This window comes from Dipteris shenzhenensis, chromosome 18 (assembly GCF_047967505.1).
Source record: "Dipteris shenzhenensis isolate YYH24624 ecotype China chromosome 18, Dip_SZ_1.0, whole genome shotgun sequence".
NCBI classification, from domain to species: Eukaryota; Viridiplantae; Streptophyta; class Polypodiopsida; order Gleicheniales; family Dipteridaceae; genus Dipteris; species Dipteris shenzhenensis.
This window is the reverse complement of record NC_141613.1, coordinates 56,008,944-56,024,750: the sequence shown is the minus strand read 5'-3', so window position 1 is coordinate 56,024,750 and position 15,807 is coordinate 56,008,944. Positions and strand designations below refer to the sequence as shown.

General features: G+C 43.8%; 1 protein-coding gene and 1 pseudogene across 1 annotated transcript in view; one reads left to right on the top strand and one right to left on the bottom strand.

The window, feature by feature from the left end:
* ALDH22A1 (aldehyde dehydrogenase 22A1) overlaps positions 1–15,807 on the top strand; it is a 188,985-nt gene that overhangs the window by 94,414 nt on the left and 78,764 nt on the right. The window lies entirely within an intron of this gene.
* LOC147891455 (uncharacterized) lies at positions 2,541–3,830 on the bottom strand (annotated as a pseudogene).

Sequence of the window (15,807 nt, the reverse complement as noted above, 5' to 3'; positions counted from 1 at the left end):
AAAAGTACCGACAGAAAACAAGGAGATACGGGCAGCAGCAGTATGGGCCAAAACGACAGTACGGACAAAAGGAAAAAGCTTAGGAAAAAAAAGGAGAGTAGAGAGCAGCAGTAAACCATATAGAATGTACGGAAGAGAAACTGATAGTACGAACGGGAAACCGTATAGGACATACGGAAAGAGAACCGGTAAGGTACGGACGGGAAAAAACCAGACAAGCGTACGGACGAGAAAACCCAGGTTGGACCAAGGCCGTACGGGAGTGTACGGGACCAGGGCCGTACGGGGGTTGTACGGAAATCACTTGAAAGCTGTACAGCAGGCTAGGCGTTCTCTCTCCACGCATTACACACACACACACATTAAAAAAAAAAAAGTGAAGTCATATATTTCTGTGTGGGAAACCCCAAAAAGAGGTAAAAACCCACCAGTAAGTACTAGAAGAAAATTTACAAGTAAAGCCTTAGAGGAAAACTCATGAGGCACCCAAGTAAAAAGTTACATCTTTTCTGGAGGAGGATCAAATACAACATCCTCTAGTTTTAGATTATTGCTTTGTAAAAACTGATGCAGTGGAGAAAGAGCACCATCAATAAAAACAAGATGTTTTTTGCCCTTGTGATTCTTCTTAAGATATGCTTGCAACCAGAATTTTGAATCACAGGGTCAAAAACCTGTTTTAAAATGGGATGAAAAGAATCTAGTTAAAAAGGCACATCTGCATCCCGAACAGAAAGAGATTCTGGCACAGGCACCATAGGCAAAGGAAACGAATCAACATCAATACACTCTGATATAGGAGCTGCAACTGGTAAATCATGAGCCATCATGTCAGCATCACCCCGGGTGTCATTCTGAGATAGAACATGTGCATCATCCCATATGATCTCCTCTTCAACAGGCAACTCCATAGCGTGAGAAGGAGGCTATGCTCCACAAAAGACTGATCTTGAGCTTCCTCAGCAAGAAGAGTAGCCTGAGATTTAACGACCTTCCGCCAGTGTTGCTTCTAAACAAGCTTTGGAAAGGAAGCCGGAGCAAAGACAGGAGGGGAAGGAGGAGGAATAGGTAAGGAAGTAATAGGAAGCATGGATCGGGAAGCAAAAGGGCAAGCACGAGCATAGTGGCCAACCTAATGACACCGATAACAAGCTGTAGGAAAAGAAGTAAAGTGCAGCCGGATGCGCAAGGGATGAGCAAAGGCCAAATCCAGATCTAGAGAAGAAGGCACCGGCTGCACCATATCCCATAAAATACATATGCGAACATCCCGAGTAGCCTGTAAGAACTCTGGTCTTGGAACATGTAAAGGCCTCCCCAAAAGCGTTGCAAGGGTAGGAAGATGCTGAAGAAGAGGCACAAGTAGCGCTTTGAGGGTAATCCAGACCAGACAGTAAGTCAAAAGAGAGGTCGACAGATCAAAGAACAGATCCCAGGGCATCACATAAGCAAAAAAACCAGCCCCAGGAACACCAGCACGACTGACCAGTCGCTCCACCACATCGATTGAAGAACAATGAGCATAATAGAACCCTTTGCCCAGAAAGACAAAGGAAGAAATACAATCCGGACCCACTGCAACTTCAGCCCAACGACGAAGATGAGTTGCAGAGAGAATCCTGCCCATAAAATAAAGACTGACCCCAAACTGTTGAGCCTGATGAAGACCAGAGACGAAAGGGGCAGAATCCAGAGAGCAAACAAGGGGAGAACCCGAAGTAGGAACTTCCGTGACTAAGGCTGCACATAGCTGTCGAAGAAGATCCAACTGGAGTGAAGGAGAAGGACCATCCGCAACATCCAATTTGGCCGATTTGAAAGAACGCGAGGGAACCAAACCACCATGCTTCCGCCGAATAAAAACACGTGCAGGAGAAGGCAAGGCAGAAGGAGGAGCTAATGCCGAGAACACAAAGGAATCAGATGAGGGAGTGATAGGAAGAAAGGAGGAAGAAGTGTCATGAACAGGTGGAACAGGAAAAAGCTGTACAGAGGGAAGAGAGGTATAGCCAGGTTAGGTACAGCCTGTACGGACTGAAGAGAAAAAGGAAATAGGGCAGATTGTATGGACGAAGCGTTGGCAGCAGGTTGTACGGACGGAGCGTTGGCAGCAGTCTGTACGGACGGAGCGGGACAAGGGAATTGTATGGGCACATTAAATGCAGGCTGCTGTACGGACAAAACAGGGACATGAGGTACGGAAAGAAACGGGGAAGGAGCTGGGACAGAAACATGATGTGCAGAAGCATGCCGTATAGACGGCTGTACGGATTGCAAGTCGACAGGATGAGAAGGTACGGACAGTGAATCAGCATGCTGTACAGACAACGAATCAGCAAGCTATACGGACTTCGAGGCTGGTACGGATGAAGAGATAGCAGAAACTAAAGATGGTGACGCAGACAGGGTACTGATGGGGAAGGGGGAGGCGGAGGAGCTCTCCATCCTCACACACTTTTTTTAAAAGTAAAATCCAGTGTATTTATATTCTCATAAATTTACAAGATGGGAAGTCTCCAAAATGGAGAGTATCCCAAAGATCAAAAACATAAAAAGAAAAGCTCTATGCAAGAAGCATGGATATCACCCTCATGGCAGGCATCATATAAGGATTGCCGCAATGAGGCTCGGAAAGATTCATATGACTTGTGAATCTGGCGACCCAAGTATGCTAAATTATGCTCACTCCAGATGGTCCAAAGAGCCCAATATCTCACCCAAGAGAGAAATAGTGAATAGTGAGACAAAGACCTCATAAATCTTCCAAATAACCAAAAATGTTTCCCAAATCTGTGGCTCGGGAAACGGAGCCGAAGATGATCTGAAATTCTCCCAAGGAGGTTCCTAGAACACGGGCAGTGCCAAAGCCAATGAGGGACAATCTCGGAAGGAGCCCGACATCGTAAACATGTGGATGGTGCAATGTGACGTTTGGCAAGTGTGATTCCCACTGACAATGTGCCGGTCATGCATCTCCAAAGCAAAAGTCTTTGTTTCAAAGGCATTTTACACTTCCATAATATCCGGAGATTCTTCCGCCACCATGAGAGGGGCTTTCTGATATGCCACAGAGTATTAGCATATTGCTGAATCCATGGAGCAGGCTGAAGAAGCCTGTAGGCTTTGATGGAGGTCAAGACAGGCAGAGGAACAGGATGAGAGCATGTAGCAGAGGGTTGCAATTGCCAATCCATAAGCCTGTCTGTGCCAGCCACAGGAGGAACAGGTAGAAGAGGATGTAACAAATCAGCAATTTTCTTCCATATCGACCTATGATGCATTCCCAATGCATAGGAAGCAGTGGCCTGAGGAAAAGATAAGACGTACCCCTGATCATCTACAACATCATTTATGTATCTGATTCCCAATTTCTTGAGATTATATGCCCGAACAGGTTCTTGTAAAGCAAGTGGAATGTCAAAGATGGCACTCCAATGAATACTTTATTTCCTCATTGAGTTTGTCCTCGAGCAGTTATCGGGAGCCCATTTGACCTTAGAAAGTACTTGTTTCTAGTCAAGTATCAGAGCAGTAGAGAAAGGACAGCCAAGTATCTTCCCTACAAATCTCCCAATGACAACCTCCCAATGATCAGTAGTCCAATGGCCATATGCCGATGTCCTCATGTTGACACACATGGATGCTATCATACAAGTCCATGGCTGTTGTTGACGGAAAAAAGTATGGAGCATAGTCGCCTTCCTTGCAAGTACATGATATCTTATATTGAGAACATTAAGTCCACCATGCATCCTAGGAGAGCACACCATTTCCATCTCCATCAGTCTCAATGCTTTCACAACAGTTTTTGTCCTCCATAACAGCTCCATAGCTTGAGACATAAAGGCTGAAATATCTCTGGGGGACCAATGTAGCAAAGGCAAAAAGAACTGAACATAGGACATTACAATGGACTGTACTATTCTGAGCCTGACATGAAGAGGCCAAGTAGAAATTTTCCAATATTCCAGTTTATGTTGAAGTCTTTGGAAGATCCATTTTAACTGCTGCTTCTTGGTGATATGCCATCCTATAGGATATCCCAAATGCATGACTACATCTTTGGAATGCACCACCTGTCCTGGCCAGAGAATAAAATGCCAGTCACATTGTTTCAGGGGAAGTAATTTAGATTTGTCAAAATTGACATGCAATCCCGCTGCTAATCCATACAATGATAGTGTGGTCATAAGCATGTGAACTTCCCTGGGAGAATTTTGATCATTAGCATATGGTTGTGCCAAAAAAGATGCAGCCCCAGGGATTTTAAGACCAGTCATCTGTCCTGTGTTTGTAAGATTATGAAGATACATCAAGAGGGGATGGGTCGCAATAGCATAGAAGAGAGCACTAAGAGGGCAGCCCTGTCTAACTGATCTCCCCAATGTCCATGACCGAGATACATGACCCCCAAGAATGCACTGAGAAGTAGAGCCAGAATAAAGGCAATAAACTGCATTTGCTATCTTGGGACCAAAGCCCAACTTTGTCATGATTTGAGAGATAAAATCCCATTGAATAGTGTCAAATGCCTTAGCAATATCTACTTGCAATATGAGCACGTCTTGATGCAAGTACTTAGCATATTCAATTGCAGTCAATGCATTTGAGATATTGTCATGGATTTGTCTTCGCGGCACAAACCCATACTGATGAGGATGAAGGCCCGCATTCAATATCCCGTGAAGCCTATACACAATCATTTTGGCAATGAGTTTGTAAACTACAGGCATCAAAGTAATAGGCCTCCAATCTGACATATGGTCACACATATGTTTTTTGGGCACAAGTTTGATTATGCCATGCTTCCAAAGGGGCGGCAAGTGATTTTCTTGCCAGGCAAGATTGATCATTTGCAAAAGGACATCTTTCAAATCATCCCAAAAAGAAATATAAAATTCCACCGTAAGACCATCCCAACCAGGGGACTTGTATTTGCTGAGGTGGGACAATGCATTATCAAGTTCTGTGTTAGTAAAAGGTCTCTCCAATGTAAGTGCATCATCCATTTCCACAATCTCAGAAATATATTGAAGAAATTCAATCCTTGCATCAGTCACTTGATTTGATGGGGAACCAGGAGTAGAGAACAATTTCTGCAAATGATTTTGGCATTCATCTTGGAGATCAGAGAAAGAGTGCGTCCAAGAGCCATCTATCTTCCTTACCCTTAGACATGAGTTTTTCTTTCGAGTAGCATGCAGGCCCTGGAAGAAGGCTTTTGATGAGCAGCCCTTATCCATGAGAGGCTTCATTCTTGCTCTAATCTGCCATTTGTGCAATTTCCTCTGATCATTATCATTCAGTTTGATCCGAGAATGTGAAAGGGAATCATTTTCTGATTCAGAGAGAGGCCTGAAATGTGAAAATTCAGTCAATTGTTGTGCTGTCCTTTTTGCCCATTTAACCTCATATTCCTCCATTTAGTCATATGCCAGTTTCCATACTCCCTAATGACATTCTGTATACGAGAGACGAAACTGTCCCAAGCCTAATCCATGTCCTCCTGGGCATGCAAAGGCAAGGGATGAATTGCAAGTCTGATCATTTGCTGGAAATATTGATGTCGGAGATAAGCCTGATTAAGATGCAGTAATCTACTGGAAAGAGGTGGCAAATCATCCAGTGGCAGATTCATCCATAATGGGGCATGATCTGACAAGCCCAATCAGAAATCTATGAGGAGATGAGGGCTAAAATCTGCATATTGTTGTGGGTAAAACAAATACCATCGGTCAAGCCTTGCCCAGTACGTAGTAAATGCATTATGATGAAAAGTATATCCAGGCACTGACCCTTGGAGAAGCAGCCATAAATCTTCAGCCTGCACAGAAAGAAGCATGCTATCCCATTTCTGCCTTTCTGATGATAGCATATGAGATCTTGAAGTGGTGTTATCTCTCGGCAGAGGGGAATTGTTAAAATCTCCACAGATAAATGCATTAGATCTCCATGGATATTTGCTTAAAGAATCCCATAATGAAGCCCTTATGGTAGAGGTCTGGCAGGCATAGACTGATGCAAACTCAAGAATATCACCATTGACATTACATTGTATGACCATCCATCTGCCACTGCTGTCATTGGAGGCTAACTGAGGCTCCAGTTCATGTCTGACCATTATGCATACACCTGAGTAGGTAGTGGTACCAGCATAATATATCATAACCGCCAAAGTAATCATGATGACCATCCTTAGAGTGTTGATTATGCTCTTGCAAACAAATAATATCTGGCTGCATTTTATGTACATAATTCCAGAAAAGCCTCCACTTTGAGACATTGCAGAGGCTCTGTACATTGTATGTAAAGCACTTAAGTGTTTGATGCATGAAAGAGATATATACAGAAAGGTATAAGTTTGAAACAAGATATCAGAGAGGCAAAGCCTCTGCCTGCATGGGCTGCATGCCTTCATGGTCCATGAAAGATATAACATTCTCCCCTTCTTCAGAATCACATATGGGGATGCCCTTCTTCAAAACCCTCACCCAATTTTGAAGGACAGGAGCTGAAGTGGAAGCCTGTCCTGGTGAGGGAGAAGAGGCATCCCATTGACGAGATTGAAAGGGGCGTTGCTTCAATACAACCACCTTCTTAGGCTGTTGAAAACCATCCCTATCTGTTCCCACAGATTCCTTCATCTTCTCTTTTTCTTTTTCTTTTCCTTTTCCTTTTCCAGCAAGTGATTGCACCTGATTGATTGGTTTGGCATTCTTTGCTCCATTTCTATTTGCTGTCTTAGCTTGCAAATTCTCATTCTTTTCCCGTGTCTGGGGCGGGAATGCATTGGGAGGGGGCTGATGTAGAACCATTGGGCATTCAGAGGCTAGGTGCCCAAACTTGTGGCAGGCAAAACAAGCTCCTGCAAACACACCCCATTTCAGTTCAAAATACTTTTTTTCCAATTGCACTCCCTCAACTTCCACTGCAATAGAAGGAGGGGTAGGTGAATCCGTGTCCTAGAGAATGCAGAACCTGTTGCGGTTTCCCATAGGGCGTGGAGGACAAATGACTTGTCCCAAAGTAGCAGCCAGGCCAGGCAATTCTTCATGCATATAGTCTGGGAAATTAACAACCTCAACCCATACAGGACAATGATGTCGTATGAGAATTTGATAATCCTTGTTTGGGGACCAAGGCATAGCATGAACCATCTGCTTCCCATAAAAGAGGGGAGAAAGCTCAAGTAACCTCTGCTTGCATAAAGCATCCGATAAATGCACCTCATAAAAGCCTCTAGATGCAAAATATACTCCCTCTACAAAGCATCCTCCAAGGATGGACTTAATCCACTGTGCTACATCACTGGCTGCTGGGATTCTTCCTGGAAAGAAAATTATAACCGCGGTTTGAGATAATTTCCTGAGAGAATTCACGGGGGAGGGCAATTTCAATTTGTACGTGACCTCTGGAACTGGTTTGCCCCATTCCTGTCGTGACTGCTGAAAGTCATCCTTGAGGGTATCAAACACATATTGAGCTTCCATAGTAAGTTCATCATCTTGTGCCGCAAGCTGTGAAGACTTCTGCAGTTCTTTCTTTGCGAGCATATGTACTAACATCCGAACCTGAAGCCATGATTGAAAGAAGAAAAGGCAAGAGGGATTGTACGGAGAAGTAGAGAATCAGAAACAAGCGAGTCACATGAGGATACAAAGAAGCACGAGAGCGAGAACTCGGTACTGTATGGAAAAGAACTGGTTTGTACGGACAAAACCAAGCTGTACGAAGGTATGGTCAGGGCTGTACGGGAAAGAGCAGATTGCACGGGAAAATGAGCGGAGCTGTACGGACGAGACTGTACGGGAAAGGGCAGACTGTACGGATGTGGCTGTATGGGAAAAAGCAAAACTGTACGGAGACACAAGGGGAGCTGTACGGACGTACGGAAGATAAGCTGCAGGGAAAAGTACGGCGATGTTGAGAGGCGGGAGCTACGTTCAAAGCTGCGCAGAGGTAAGCCAACATTAGCGTAGGTGGTCGTACTGCTGTACGAAAACCGTACGGCGGCCGTACAATTGTACGGTCAGAAAGGGCGACTGCACGGGAGCTTTGGCAAGGGTGAACAGCAGAGGCCCGCTCTCTCACGCACACCACTCTCACCTCTCTCTCTCTCACACACACCACACACCACACACTTTTTTTTTGTGAAACCAGTAACTATATTATTAACATGAAATCAATGTACATGACATTAGACTCCAAAAAAGAGCCTAATGGAAGAACTCAAAAACAGTCAGAAAACACTTCAAGACTAGTAGCATCCAAGTCCCTCGCAGCATAACTATCATATAAAGATTGCTTGAGGGACATTCTGAAGAAAGCATATGCCTGAGGAAACTGTTGTCCCATCCTAGAATGCAATCTCTGTGTCCAAATAGTCCATAGTACCCAGAAACGAGCCCAGTGAAAGAAAAGGAGGAATGGAGACATCTGAGATGAGAAGTAGCCAAACATCCAGAAGAGTTTCCCGAATCTGATAGAGGGAAACTGAAGCCGCAGCAAATGAGAGACATGAGTGATCAATATCCGAGAGTGCGGGCAAGACCATAACAAATGGGGAATTGTCTCACGGTCATGAGAGCAACGGGGGCAGGAAGAGGAAGCAATACGACGTGCTGCCAATTTCACCCCAATGGAAAAAGCTCCCACTATACATCTCCAAAAGAAAAGCCTCTGTTTCAATGGCAATTTAGCTTTCCAAATTTTCTTGAGTTGTGATTGCCACCAAGATAAAGGCCTATCCAAATTCCAAAGAGTGTTGGCATGCTTATCAATCCTTGGCGGTGGAAGAAGAAATCTGTAGACCATCGAGGAGGCCAGATTATGCATTAAAAGTGAACAGGTAGCGGGAGATAAGGAAGTCAGATTCCAGTCGAGTAATGTGTCCTGTACAAAGAGTGGAGGAACAGGAACAAATGGCTGCAACATAATTGTAAGTATTCTCCAAATGGGCCTATGATGTAGACCCAAGGGGAATGTCCTGCAAGCTTGTGGAAATGAAAGCACATAACCATGTTGATCCACAACATCTCTGACAAATCTTATGCCCAATTTCATAAGATTATATGCTTTAATAGGTGCCTGTAAAGCAAGAGGCGATTCAAACACCTTGCTCCAATGGATGCTTTCCAAGCGAAGAGATCTACCATGATGGGAAGAAGCACCTGACCATTTAGCATAAGAGAGAATTCTCTTCCAATCATGAATAAAAGCAGTAGAAACAGCACAACCAGGAATTTTCCCCTGAAATGTGGTCATGAATGCTTCCCAGTGATGTGTAATCCAATGCCCATATGCATGGGACGTCATGTTTCCACACATAGCTGCTAACGTAATAGCCCATGGCTGTTTTTGCTGAAAAAAATCAGCAATCATAGTGCTCTTTCTTGCCAACATATGAAACTGAAGATTGAGAATATTCAGTCCCCCACGAGTCTTAGGAGAACAAACAGACTGCATGGGAAGTAGTCGCAAAGCCTTTTTGTGAGATTTGCTTTTCCAAAATATCTCCATAGCCTGGGACATATAGGAAGCCAAATGCTTAAAAGACCAGGGAAGAAGAGGCAAATAAAATTGCACATATGCCATAATGATAGACTGTACTATCCGAAGTCGAACATGTAGAGGCCAAGTGGACAAATGCCAGTATTCCAGCTTCTTGTTAATCTTTTGAAGCACCCATTTGAGCTGTTGTTGAGGGGTAATATTCCGGCCAATGGGATACCCTAAATGCCTCACAATAGTATGGGAAGAAATAATGTGGCCTGGCCAGAGAAGTGCATGCCAATCAGCTTCTTTCAATGCTAGAAGATTCGATTTCTGAAAGTTAATATGCAGTCCTGCAGCTATGCCAAAATCATTCAGAGTATGCATCAAATGAGAGAGGTCACTTTGAGAATTCTTGGGCATGAAATATGAATCATCAGCATATGCCTGTGCAAGAAATGGCTGTGCCCCTGGAATTTGCAAGCCATGAAGCTGCCCTGTATCTGCAAGATGGTCCATATGCAACAATAACGGATGAGTAGCAATGGCATACAGTAGCGAACTAAGAGGGCAACCCTGTCTCACTGAGCGGGTCATAGTCACACACACACTCTCCATCCTCTCACACACACACACACACACACACACTTTTTTTTTTTTGGTGAATCCAGTAACTATATTATTAACATGAAATCAATGTACATAACATAAGACTCCAAAAGAGAGCCTAATGGAAGAACTCAAAAACAGTTAGAAAACACTTCAAGGCTAGTAACATCCAAGTCCTTTGCAGCATAACTATCATATAGGGATTGCTTGAAGGACATTCTGAAGAAAACATATGCCTGAGGGAACTGTTGGCCCATCCTAGAATACAATCTCTGTGTCCAAATGGTCCATAGTACCCAGAAACGAGTCCAATGAAAGAAAAGGAGGAATGGAGACATCTGAGATGAGAGGCATCCAAACATCCAGAAGAGTTTCCCGAGTCTGATAGAGGGAAACCGAAGCCGCAGCAAATGAGAGACATGAGTGATCAATATCCGAGAGTGCGGGCAAGACCATAGTAGATGGGGAACTGTCTCGCGGTGATGAGAGCAACGGGGGCAAGAAGGGGAAGCGATGCGACGTGCTGCGAATTTCACCCCAATGGAAAAAGCTCCCACTATACATCTCCAAAAGAAAAGCCTCTGTTTCAATGGCAATTTGGCTTTCCAAAATTTCATGAGTCGTACACACACACACCCCCCCCTCACTTGTGGAATCTTTGAGTCATTATATTACAAAAAAAGCTATCCCAGAAAGGGAGAGCTATAATACATCAAGAGAAAATCTGATTGTAGGACAAATATACATCATGATCAAAGACACGAGATTGCAAGCAATCAAAAAGCAATTGCTGCAAAGAGTGTCTGAAGAAAGAGAAAGTGAAAAAAACAGGATCACCAAAGACCCTATGATTACGATCCTTCTAGAGAGTCCAGAGTGGCCACTGCTGAACCCAAACAAAAAAGAAATCAAACTTCTGTCTTGGTGGATGTACACCAAAAGCGAGAAGAACTTGCCAAAAGAAATCTGAGGAAACCGAGCTCTCAAAATCTACCCAAGGAAGTCTAAGAAAGCACGAGAGGAAGGACAATGCCAAAAGAGATGAGGCACAATCTCTCTCGGAGCCAGACATCTGCGACAAATAGAGGAAGCAATATGTTGTCGTGCCAAGAGCTATCCATGAGAAAGAACACACAACAAAGCTCTCCACAAGAAAACCTGGTGACGGAGAGGAATCTTAGAATGCCAAATCTGTCTCAAACGTTTCCGCCACCATTTCATAGGACGATTAAGATGCCAAAGCTGATTTGCCTTTTGTGAGATAAATGGCGGAGGTAGTAGAACTTTATAAGAGGAAATTGCACAAATGGCAGATTAGGGCAAGAATGAAGCCCCTCATGGATAAGGGCTGCTCATCAAAAGCCTTTTTCCAGAGCTTGCATGCTACTCGAAAGAAAAACTCATGTCTAAGGGTAAGGAAGCTAGATGGCTCTTGGACGCACTCTTTCTCTGATCTCCAAGATGAATGCCAAAATTATTTCCAGAAATTGTTCTCCGCTCCTGGTTCCCCATCAAATCAAATGACTGATGCTAGGACTGAATTTCTCCAATATGTTTGTGGAATAGTGGAAATGGATGATGCTCTTACCTTGGAGAGACCTTTTACTGACACATAACTTGATAATGCATTGTTCCACCTCAGCAAATACAAGTCCCCTGGCTGGGATGGCCTTACGGTGGAATTTTATATTTCCTTTTGGGATGATTTGAAAGAAGTCCTCTTGCAAATGATCAATGTTTGCTGGCAAGAAAATGAGTTGCCGCACTCTTGGAAGCATGGCATAGTCAAACTTGTGCCCAAAAAACATCTGTGTGACCATATGTCAGATTGGAGGCCTATTACTTTGATGCGTGTAGTTTACAAACTCATTGCCAAAATGATTGTGCATAGGCTTCACAGGATACTGGATGCGGGACTTCATCCTCATCAGTATGGGTTTGTGCCGCAAAGACAAATCCATGACAATATATCGAATGCCTTGACTGCAATTGAATATGCTAAGTATTCGCATCAAGATGTGCTTATATTGCAGGTGGATATTGCTAAGGCATTTGACACTGTTCAATGGGATTTTATCTCTTAAATCATGACAAAGTTGGGCTTTGGTCCCAAGATGGCAAATGCAGTTTACTGGCTTTATTCTGGCTCTACTTCTCAGTGCATTCTTAGGGGTCATCTGTCTCGGTCATGGACATTGGGTCGATCAGTTAGACAGGGCTGCCCTCTTAGTGCTCTCTTCTATGCCATTGCGACCCATCCCCTTTTTAATGTATCTTGATCATCTTACAAACACAGGACAGATGACTGGTCTTAAAATCCCTGGGGCTGCATCTTTTTTGGCACAAGCATATGCTGATGATTCCTTCTTTATGCCTCAGAATTCTCCCCGGGAAGTTCACATGCTTATGACCACTCTATCATTGTATGGTTTGGCAGCGGGATTGCATGTCAATTTTGATAAATCTAAATTATTTCCCCTGAAACAATTTGACTGGCATTCTATTCTTTGGCCAAGTCAGGTGGTGCATTCCAAAGATGTAGTCAGGCATTTGGGATATCCCATAGGATGGCATATAACCAGGAAGCAGCAGCTAAAACGGATCTTCCAAAGACTTCAACATAAACTGGAATACTGGAAGATTTCTACTTGGCCTCTTCATGTCAGGCTCAGAATAGTACAGTCCATTGTAATGTCCTATGTCCAGTTCTATTTACCTTTGCTGCATTGGTCCTCCAGGGATATTTCAGCCTTTATGTCTCAAGCTATGGAGATGTTATGGAGGACAAAAATTGATGTGAAAGTATTGAGACTGATGAAGATGGAAATGGTGTGCTCTCCTAGGATGCATGGTGGACTTAATGTCCTCAATATAAGATATCATGTACTTGCAAGGAAGGCGACTATGCTGCATACTTTTTTCCGCCAACAACAGCCATGGACCTGTATGCTAGCATCCATGTGTGTCAACATGAGGACTTGTGCTTATGGTCATTGGACTACTGATCATTGGGAGGTTGTCATTGGGAGATTTGTAGGGAAGATACCTTGCTGTCCTTTCTCTACTGCTCTGATACTTGACTGGAAGCAAGTACTTTCTAAGGTCAAATGGGCTCCTGATAATTGCTCGAGGACAAACTCAATGAGGAAAGAAAGTATTCATTGGAGTGCCATCTTTGACATTCCACTCGCTTTACAGGAACCTGTTCGGGCATACAATCTTATGAAATTGTAAAACTAGATACATACATGATGTGGTAGATGATCAGGGCTATGTCTTATCTTTTCCTCAGGCCACTGCTTCCTATGCATTGGGAATGCATCATAGGTCTATATGGAAGAAAATTGCTGATTTGTTACATCCTTTTCTACCTGTTCCTCCTGTGGCTGACACAGACAGGCTTACGGATTTGCAATTGCAACCCTCTGCTACATGCACTCATCCTGTTCCTCTTCCTGCCTTAACCTCCATCAAAGCCTACAGGCTTCTTCAGCCTGCTCCATGGATTCAGCAATATGCTAATTCTCTGTGGCATATAAGGAAGCCCCTCTCATGGTGGCGTAAGAATCTCGGGATGTTATGAAGTGTAAAATGCCATTGAAACAAAGAGTTTTTCTTTGGAGATGTATGACAGGCACATTGTCAGTGGGGGTCACACTTGCTAAACGTCGCATTGCACCATCCACATGTTTAAGATGTTAGGCTCCTTTAGAGACGGCTCTTCATTTGCTTTGGCACTGCCCGTGTTCTAGGATCCTCCTTAGGAGAATTTCAGATCATCTTCGGCTCCGTTTCCCGATTCGCAGATTTGGGAAACATTTCTGGCTCTTTGGCAGATTTATGAGGTCTTTTCTCAATACTCACTATTTCTCTCTTGGGTGAGATATTGGGCTCTTTGGACAATCTGGAGTGAGCATAATTTGGCATACTTGGGTCGGCAGATTCACAAGTCATATGAATCTTTCCGAGCCTCATTGCGACAATCCTTATATGACGCTTGCCATAAGGGTGATATGGATGCTTCTTGCATAGAGCTTTTCTTTTTATGTTTCTGATCTTTGGGATACTCTCCATTTCGGAGACCTCCCATCATGTAAATTTATGAGCATATAAATATACTGCACTGGATATTACCCAAAAAAAAAAACTGTGTCAAAAATTCGTACGGTTTCGTCCGTACAGTCAGAAAAGTCCGTACAGTTTTGTCAGTACAGTGGGGGAAGTCCGTACAGTTTGCTTGCCAGTTTTTTTTTTGAAAATCCGTACAGTCAGAAAATCTGTACGATTTTGTCCGTACAGTTTGAAAATTCCGTACAGTTTGTCCGCACAGTCAGTACAGTTCTGTCCGTACAGTCAGGGAAGTCCGTATAGTTTGCCTGTTAGGGGAAAAAAAAAATATTAAAAATTCGTACTGTCAAAAATCCGTACGATTTCGTCCATACAGCCAGGAAAACACCGTACAGTCTTGTAGCTGCTGTGCTTTCCTCCTTGTAAAGCGTTGCTGCTTCCAAGTTTTTTCCTTAACTCGAATGGCGGATTATTCCTATGAGAAAACCTTTCACAAAGACAAGTCGGTTTCCAACAAGAAACAAAAGCATGTGATGGATTCAAATGATTCCCTTCATGACTGTGCTGAGGCTCAGCTTGTTTATGAGGTTATGCATGAAGGGTTTGAAGACACCTGTAAAGGTTGGAAAGATCCACTTCCCACCACTGGCATTATGGTGGAAGTGGATGATATATTTGATCCAGTTAAGGAGTATGCAAAGCATGCCATTATAATTTTCTTCCCAGGACGGATGCCTGCTGCTGCAGATGTTGGGAATTGGTTGACTCGAACCCTGGGTGGTTCTTATGTCAAAAAAGTTCATTATGCAGCGAGGGGCTTTTTTGAGATCATCATGGCTGATAAGGAGCACCGTCAGGTTTTGCTGGAGCACTCTCCTCTTTTCTATGGCCAACAGATGGTCCATGTTCTGCCTTGGTCTCCCACCTGGGATTACCAGGCATTGATTCGGCATCGTTGCCCTGTTTGTGTAGAAGTTGTGGATTTTCCTCAATGCTTGTCTTCTGTTCTACCTAAAATTGCAGCTTCCCTCGGTAAGGTGGTATGTCCACCACGACCCAATGGAAATTCGAATTGCTTCTGCATTTTGTGGGATACAGATCATCCCACTCCAGCTTCATATTCGGTCACTGTGAATAATGTTTCCATGGGGAGTGCCTTTTACAAGCTCAAGTGGGGACTGTTTGCAGGTGCTTGCTTTGAATGCAAGCAATTTGGGCACATGGCTTCACAATGCCCTTCCCGAGCTCCACGGATGCCAGTGCAAGCTGAAATGGTTCAGCCTTTGAATAAGAATGCAAATGCCTCTTCTGTGGTAAAAAACAAAGGGGTCAAACAGTTTTTTTCTGTTCAAGACAAAGGCAAAGCCCCGGCTGTCTCACATGGTAATGCTTCTTTTCCTGTGCCTTTGTCCTCTCCACCTTAGGGGAAGGGGGAAAAAAATTTGACTGATGGATGGCAAAGTCCTCGCAAAGTGATCTCCCCCAAGCGACCTTTGCCTTCTCGGACTTGGAGTGGTGCATCCTCTCATGCGAAAACACCTACTGAAAACTCTGGTGTTGGCTTGACCTGGGCTGCTGTGACTGCAAATCAGACCTTGTTTCCTGAAGAAGAAGTTGCTGCACTTTTGTCCTCTCCTC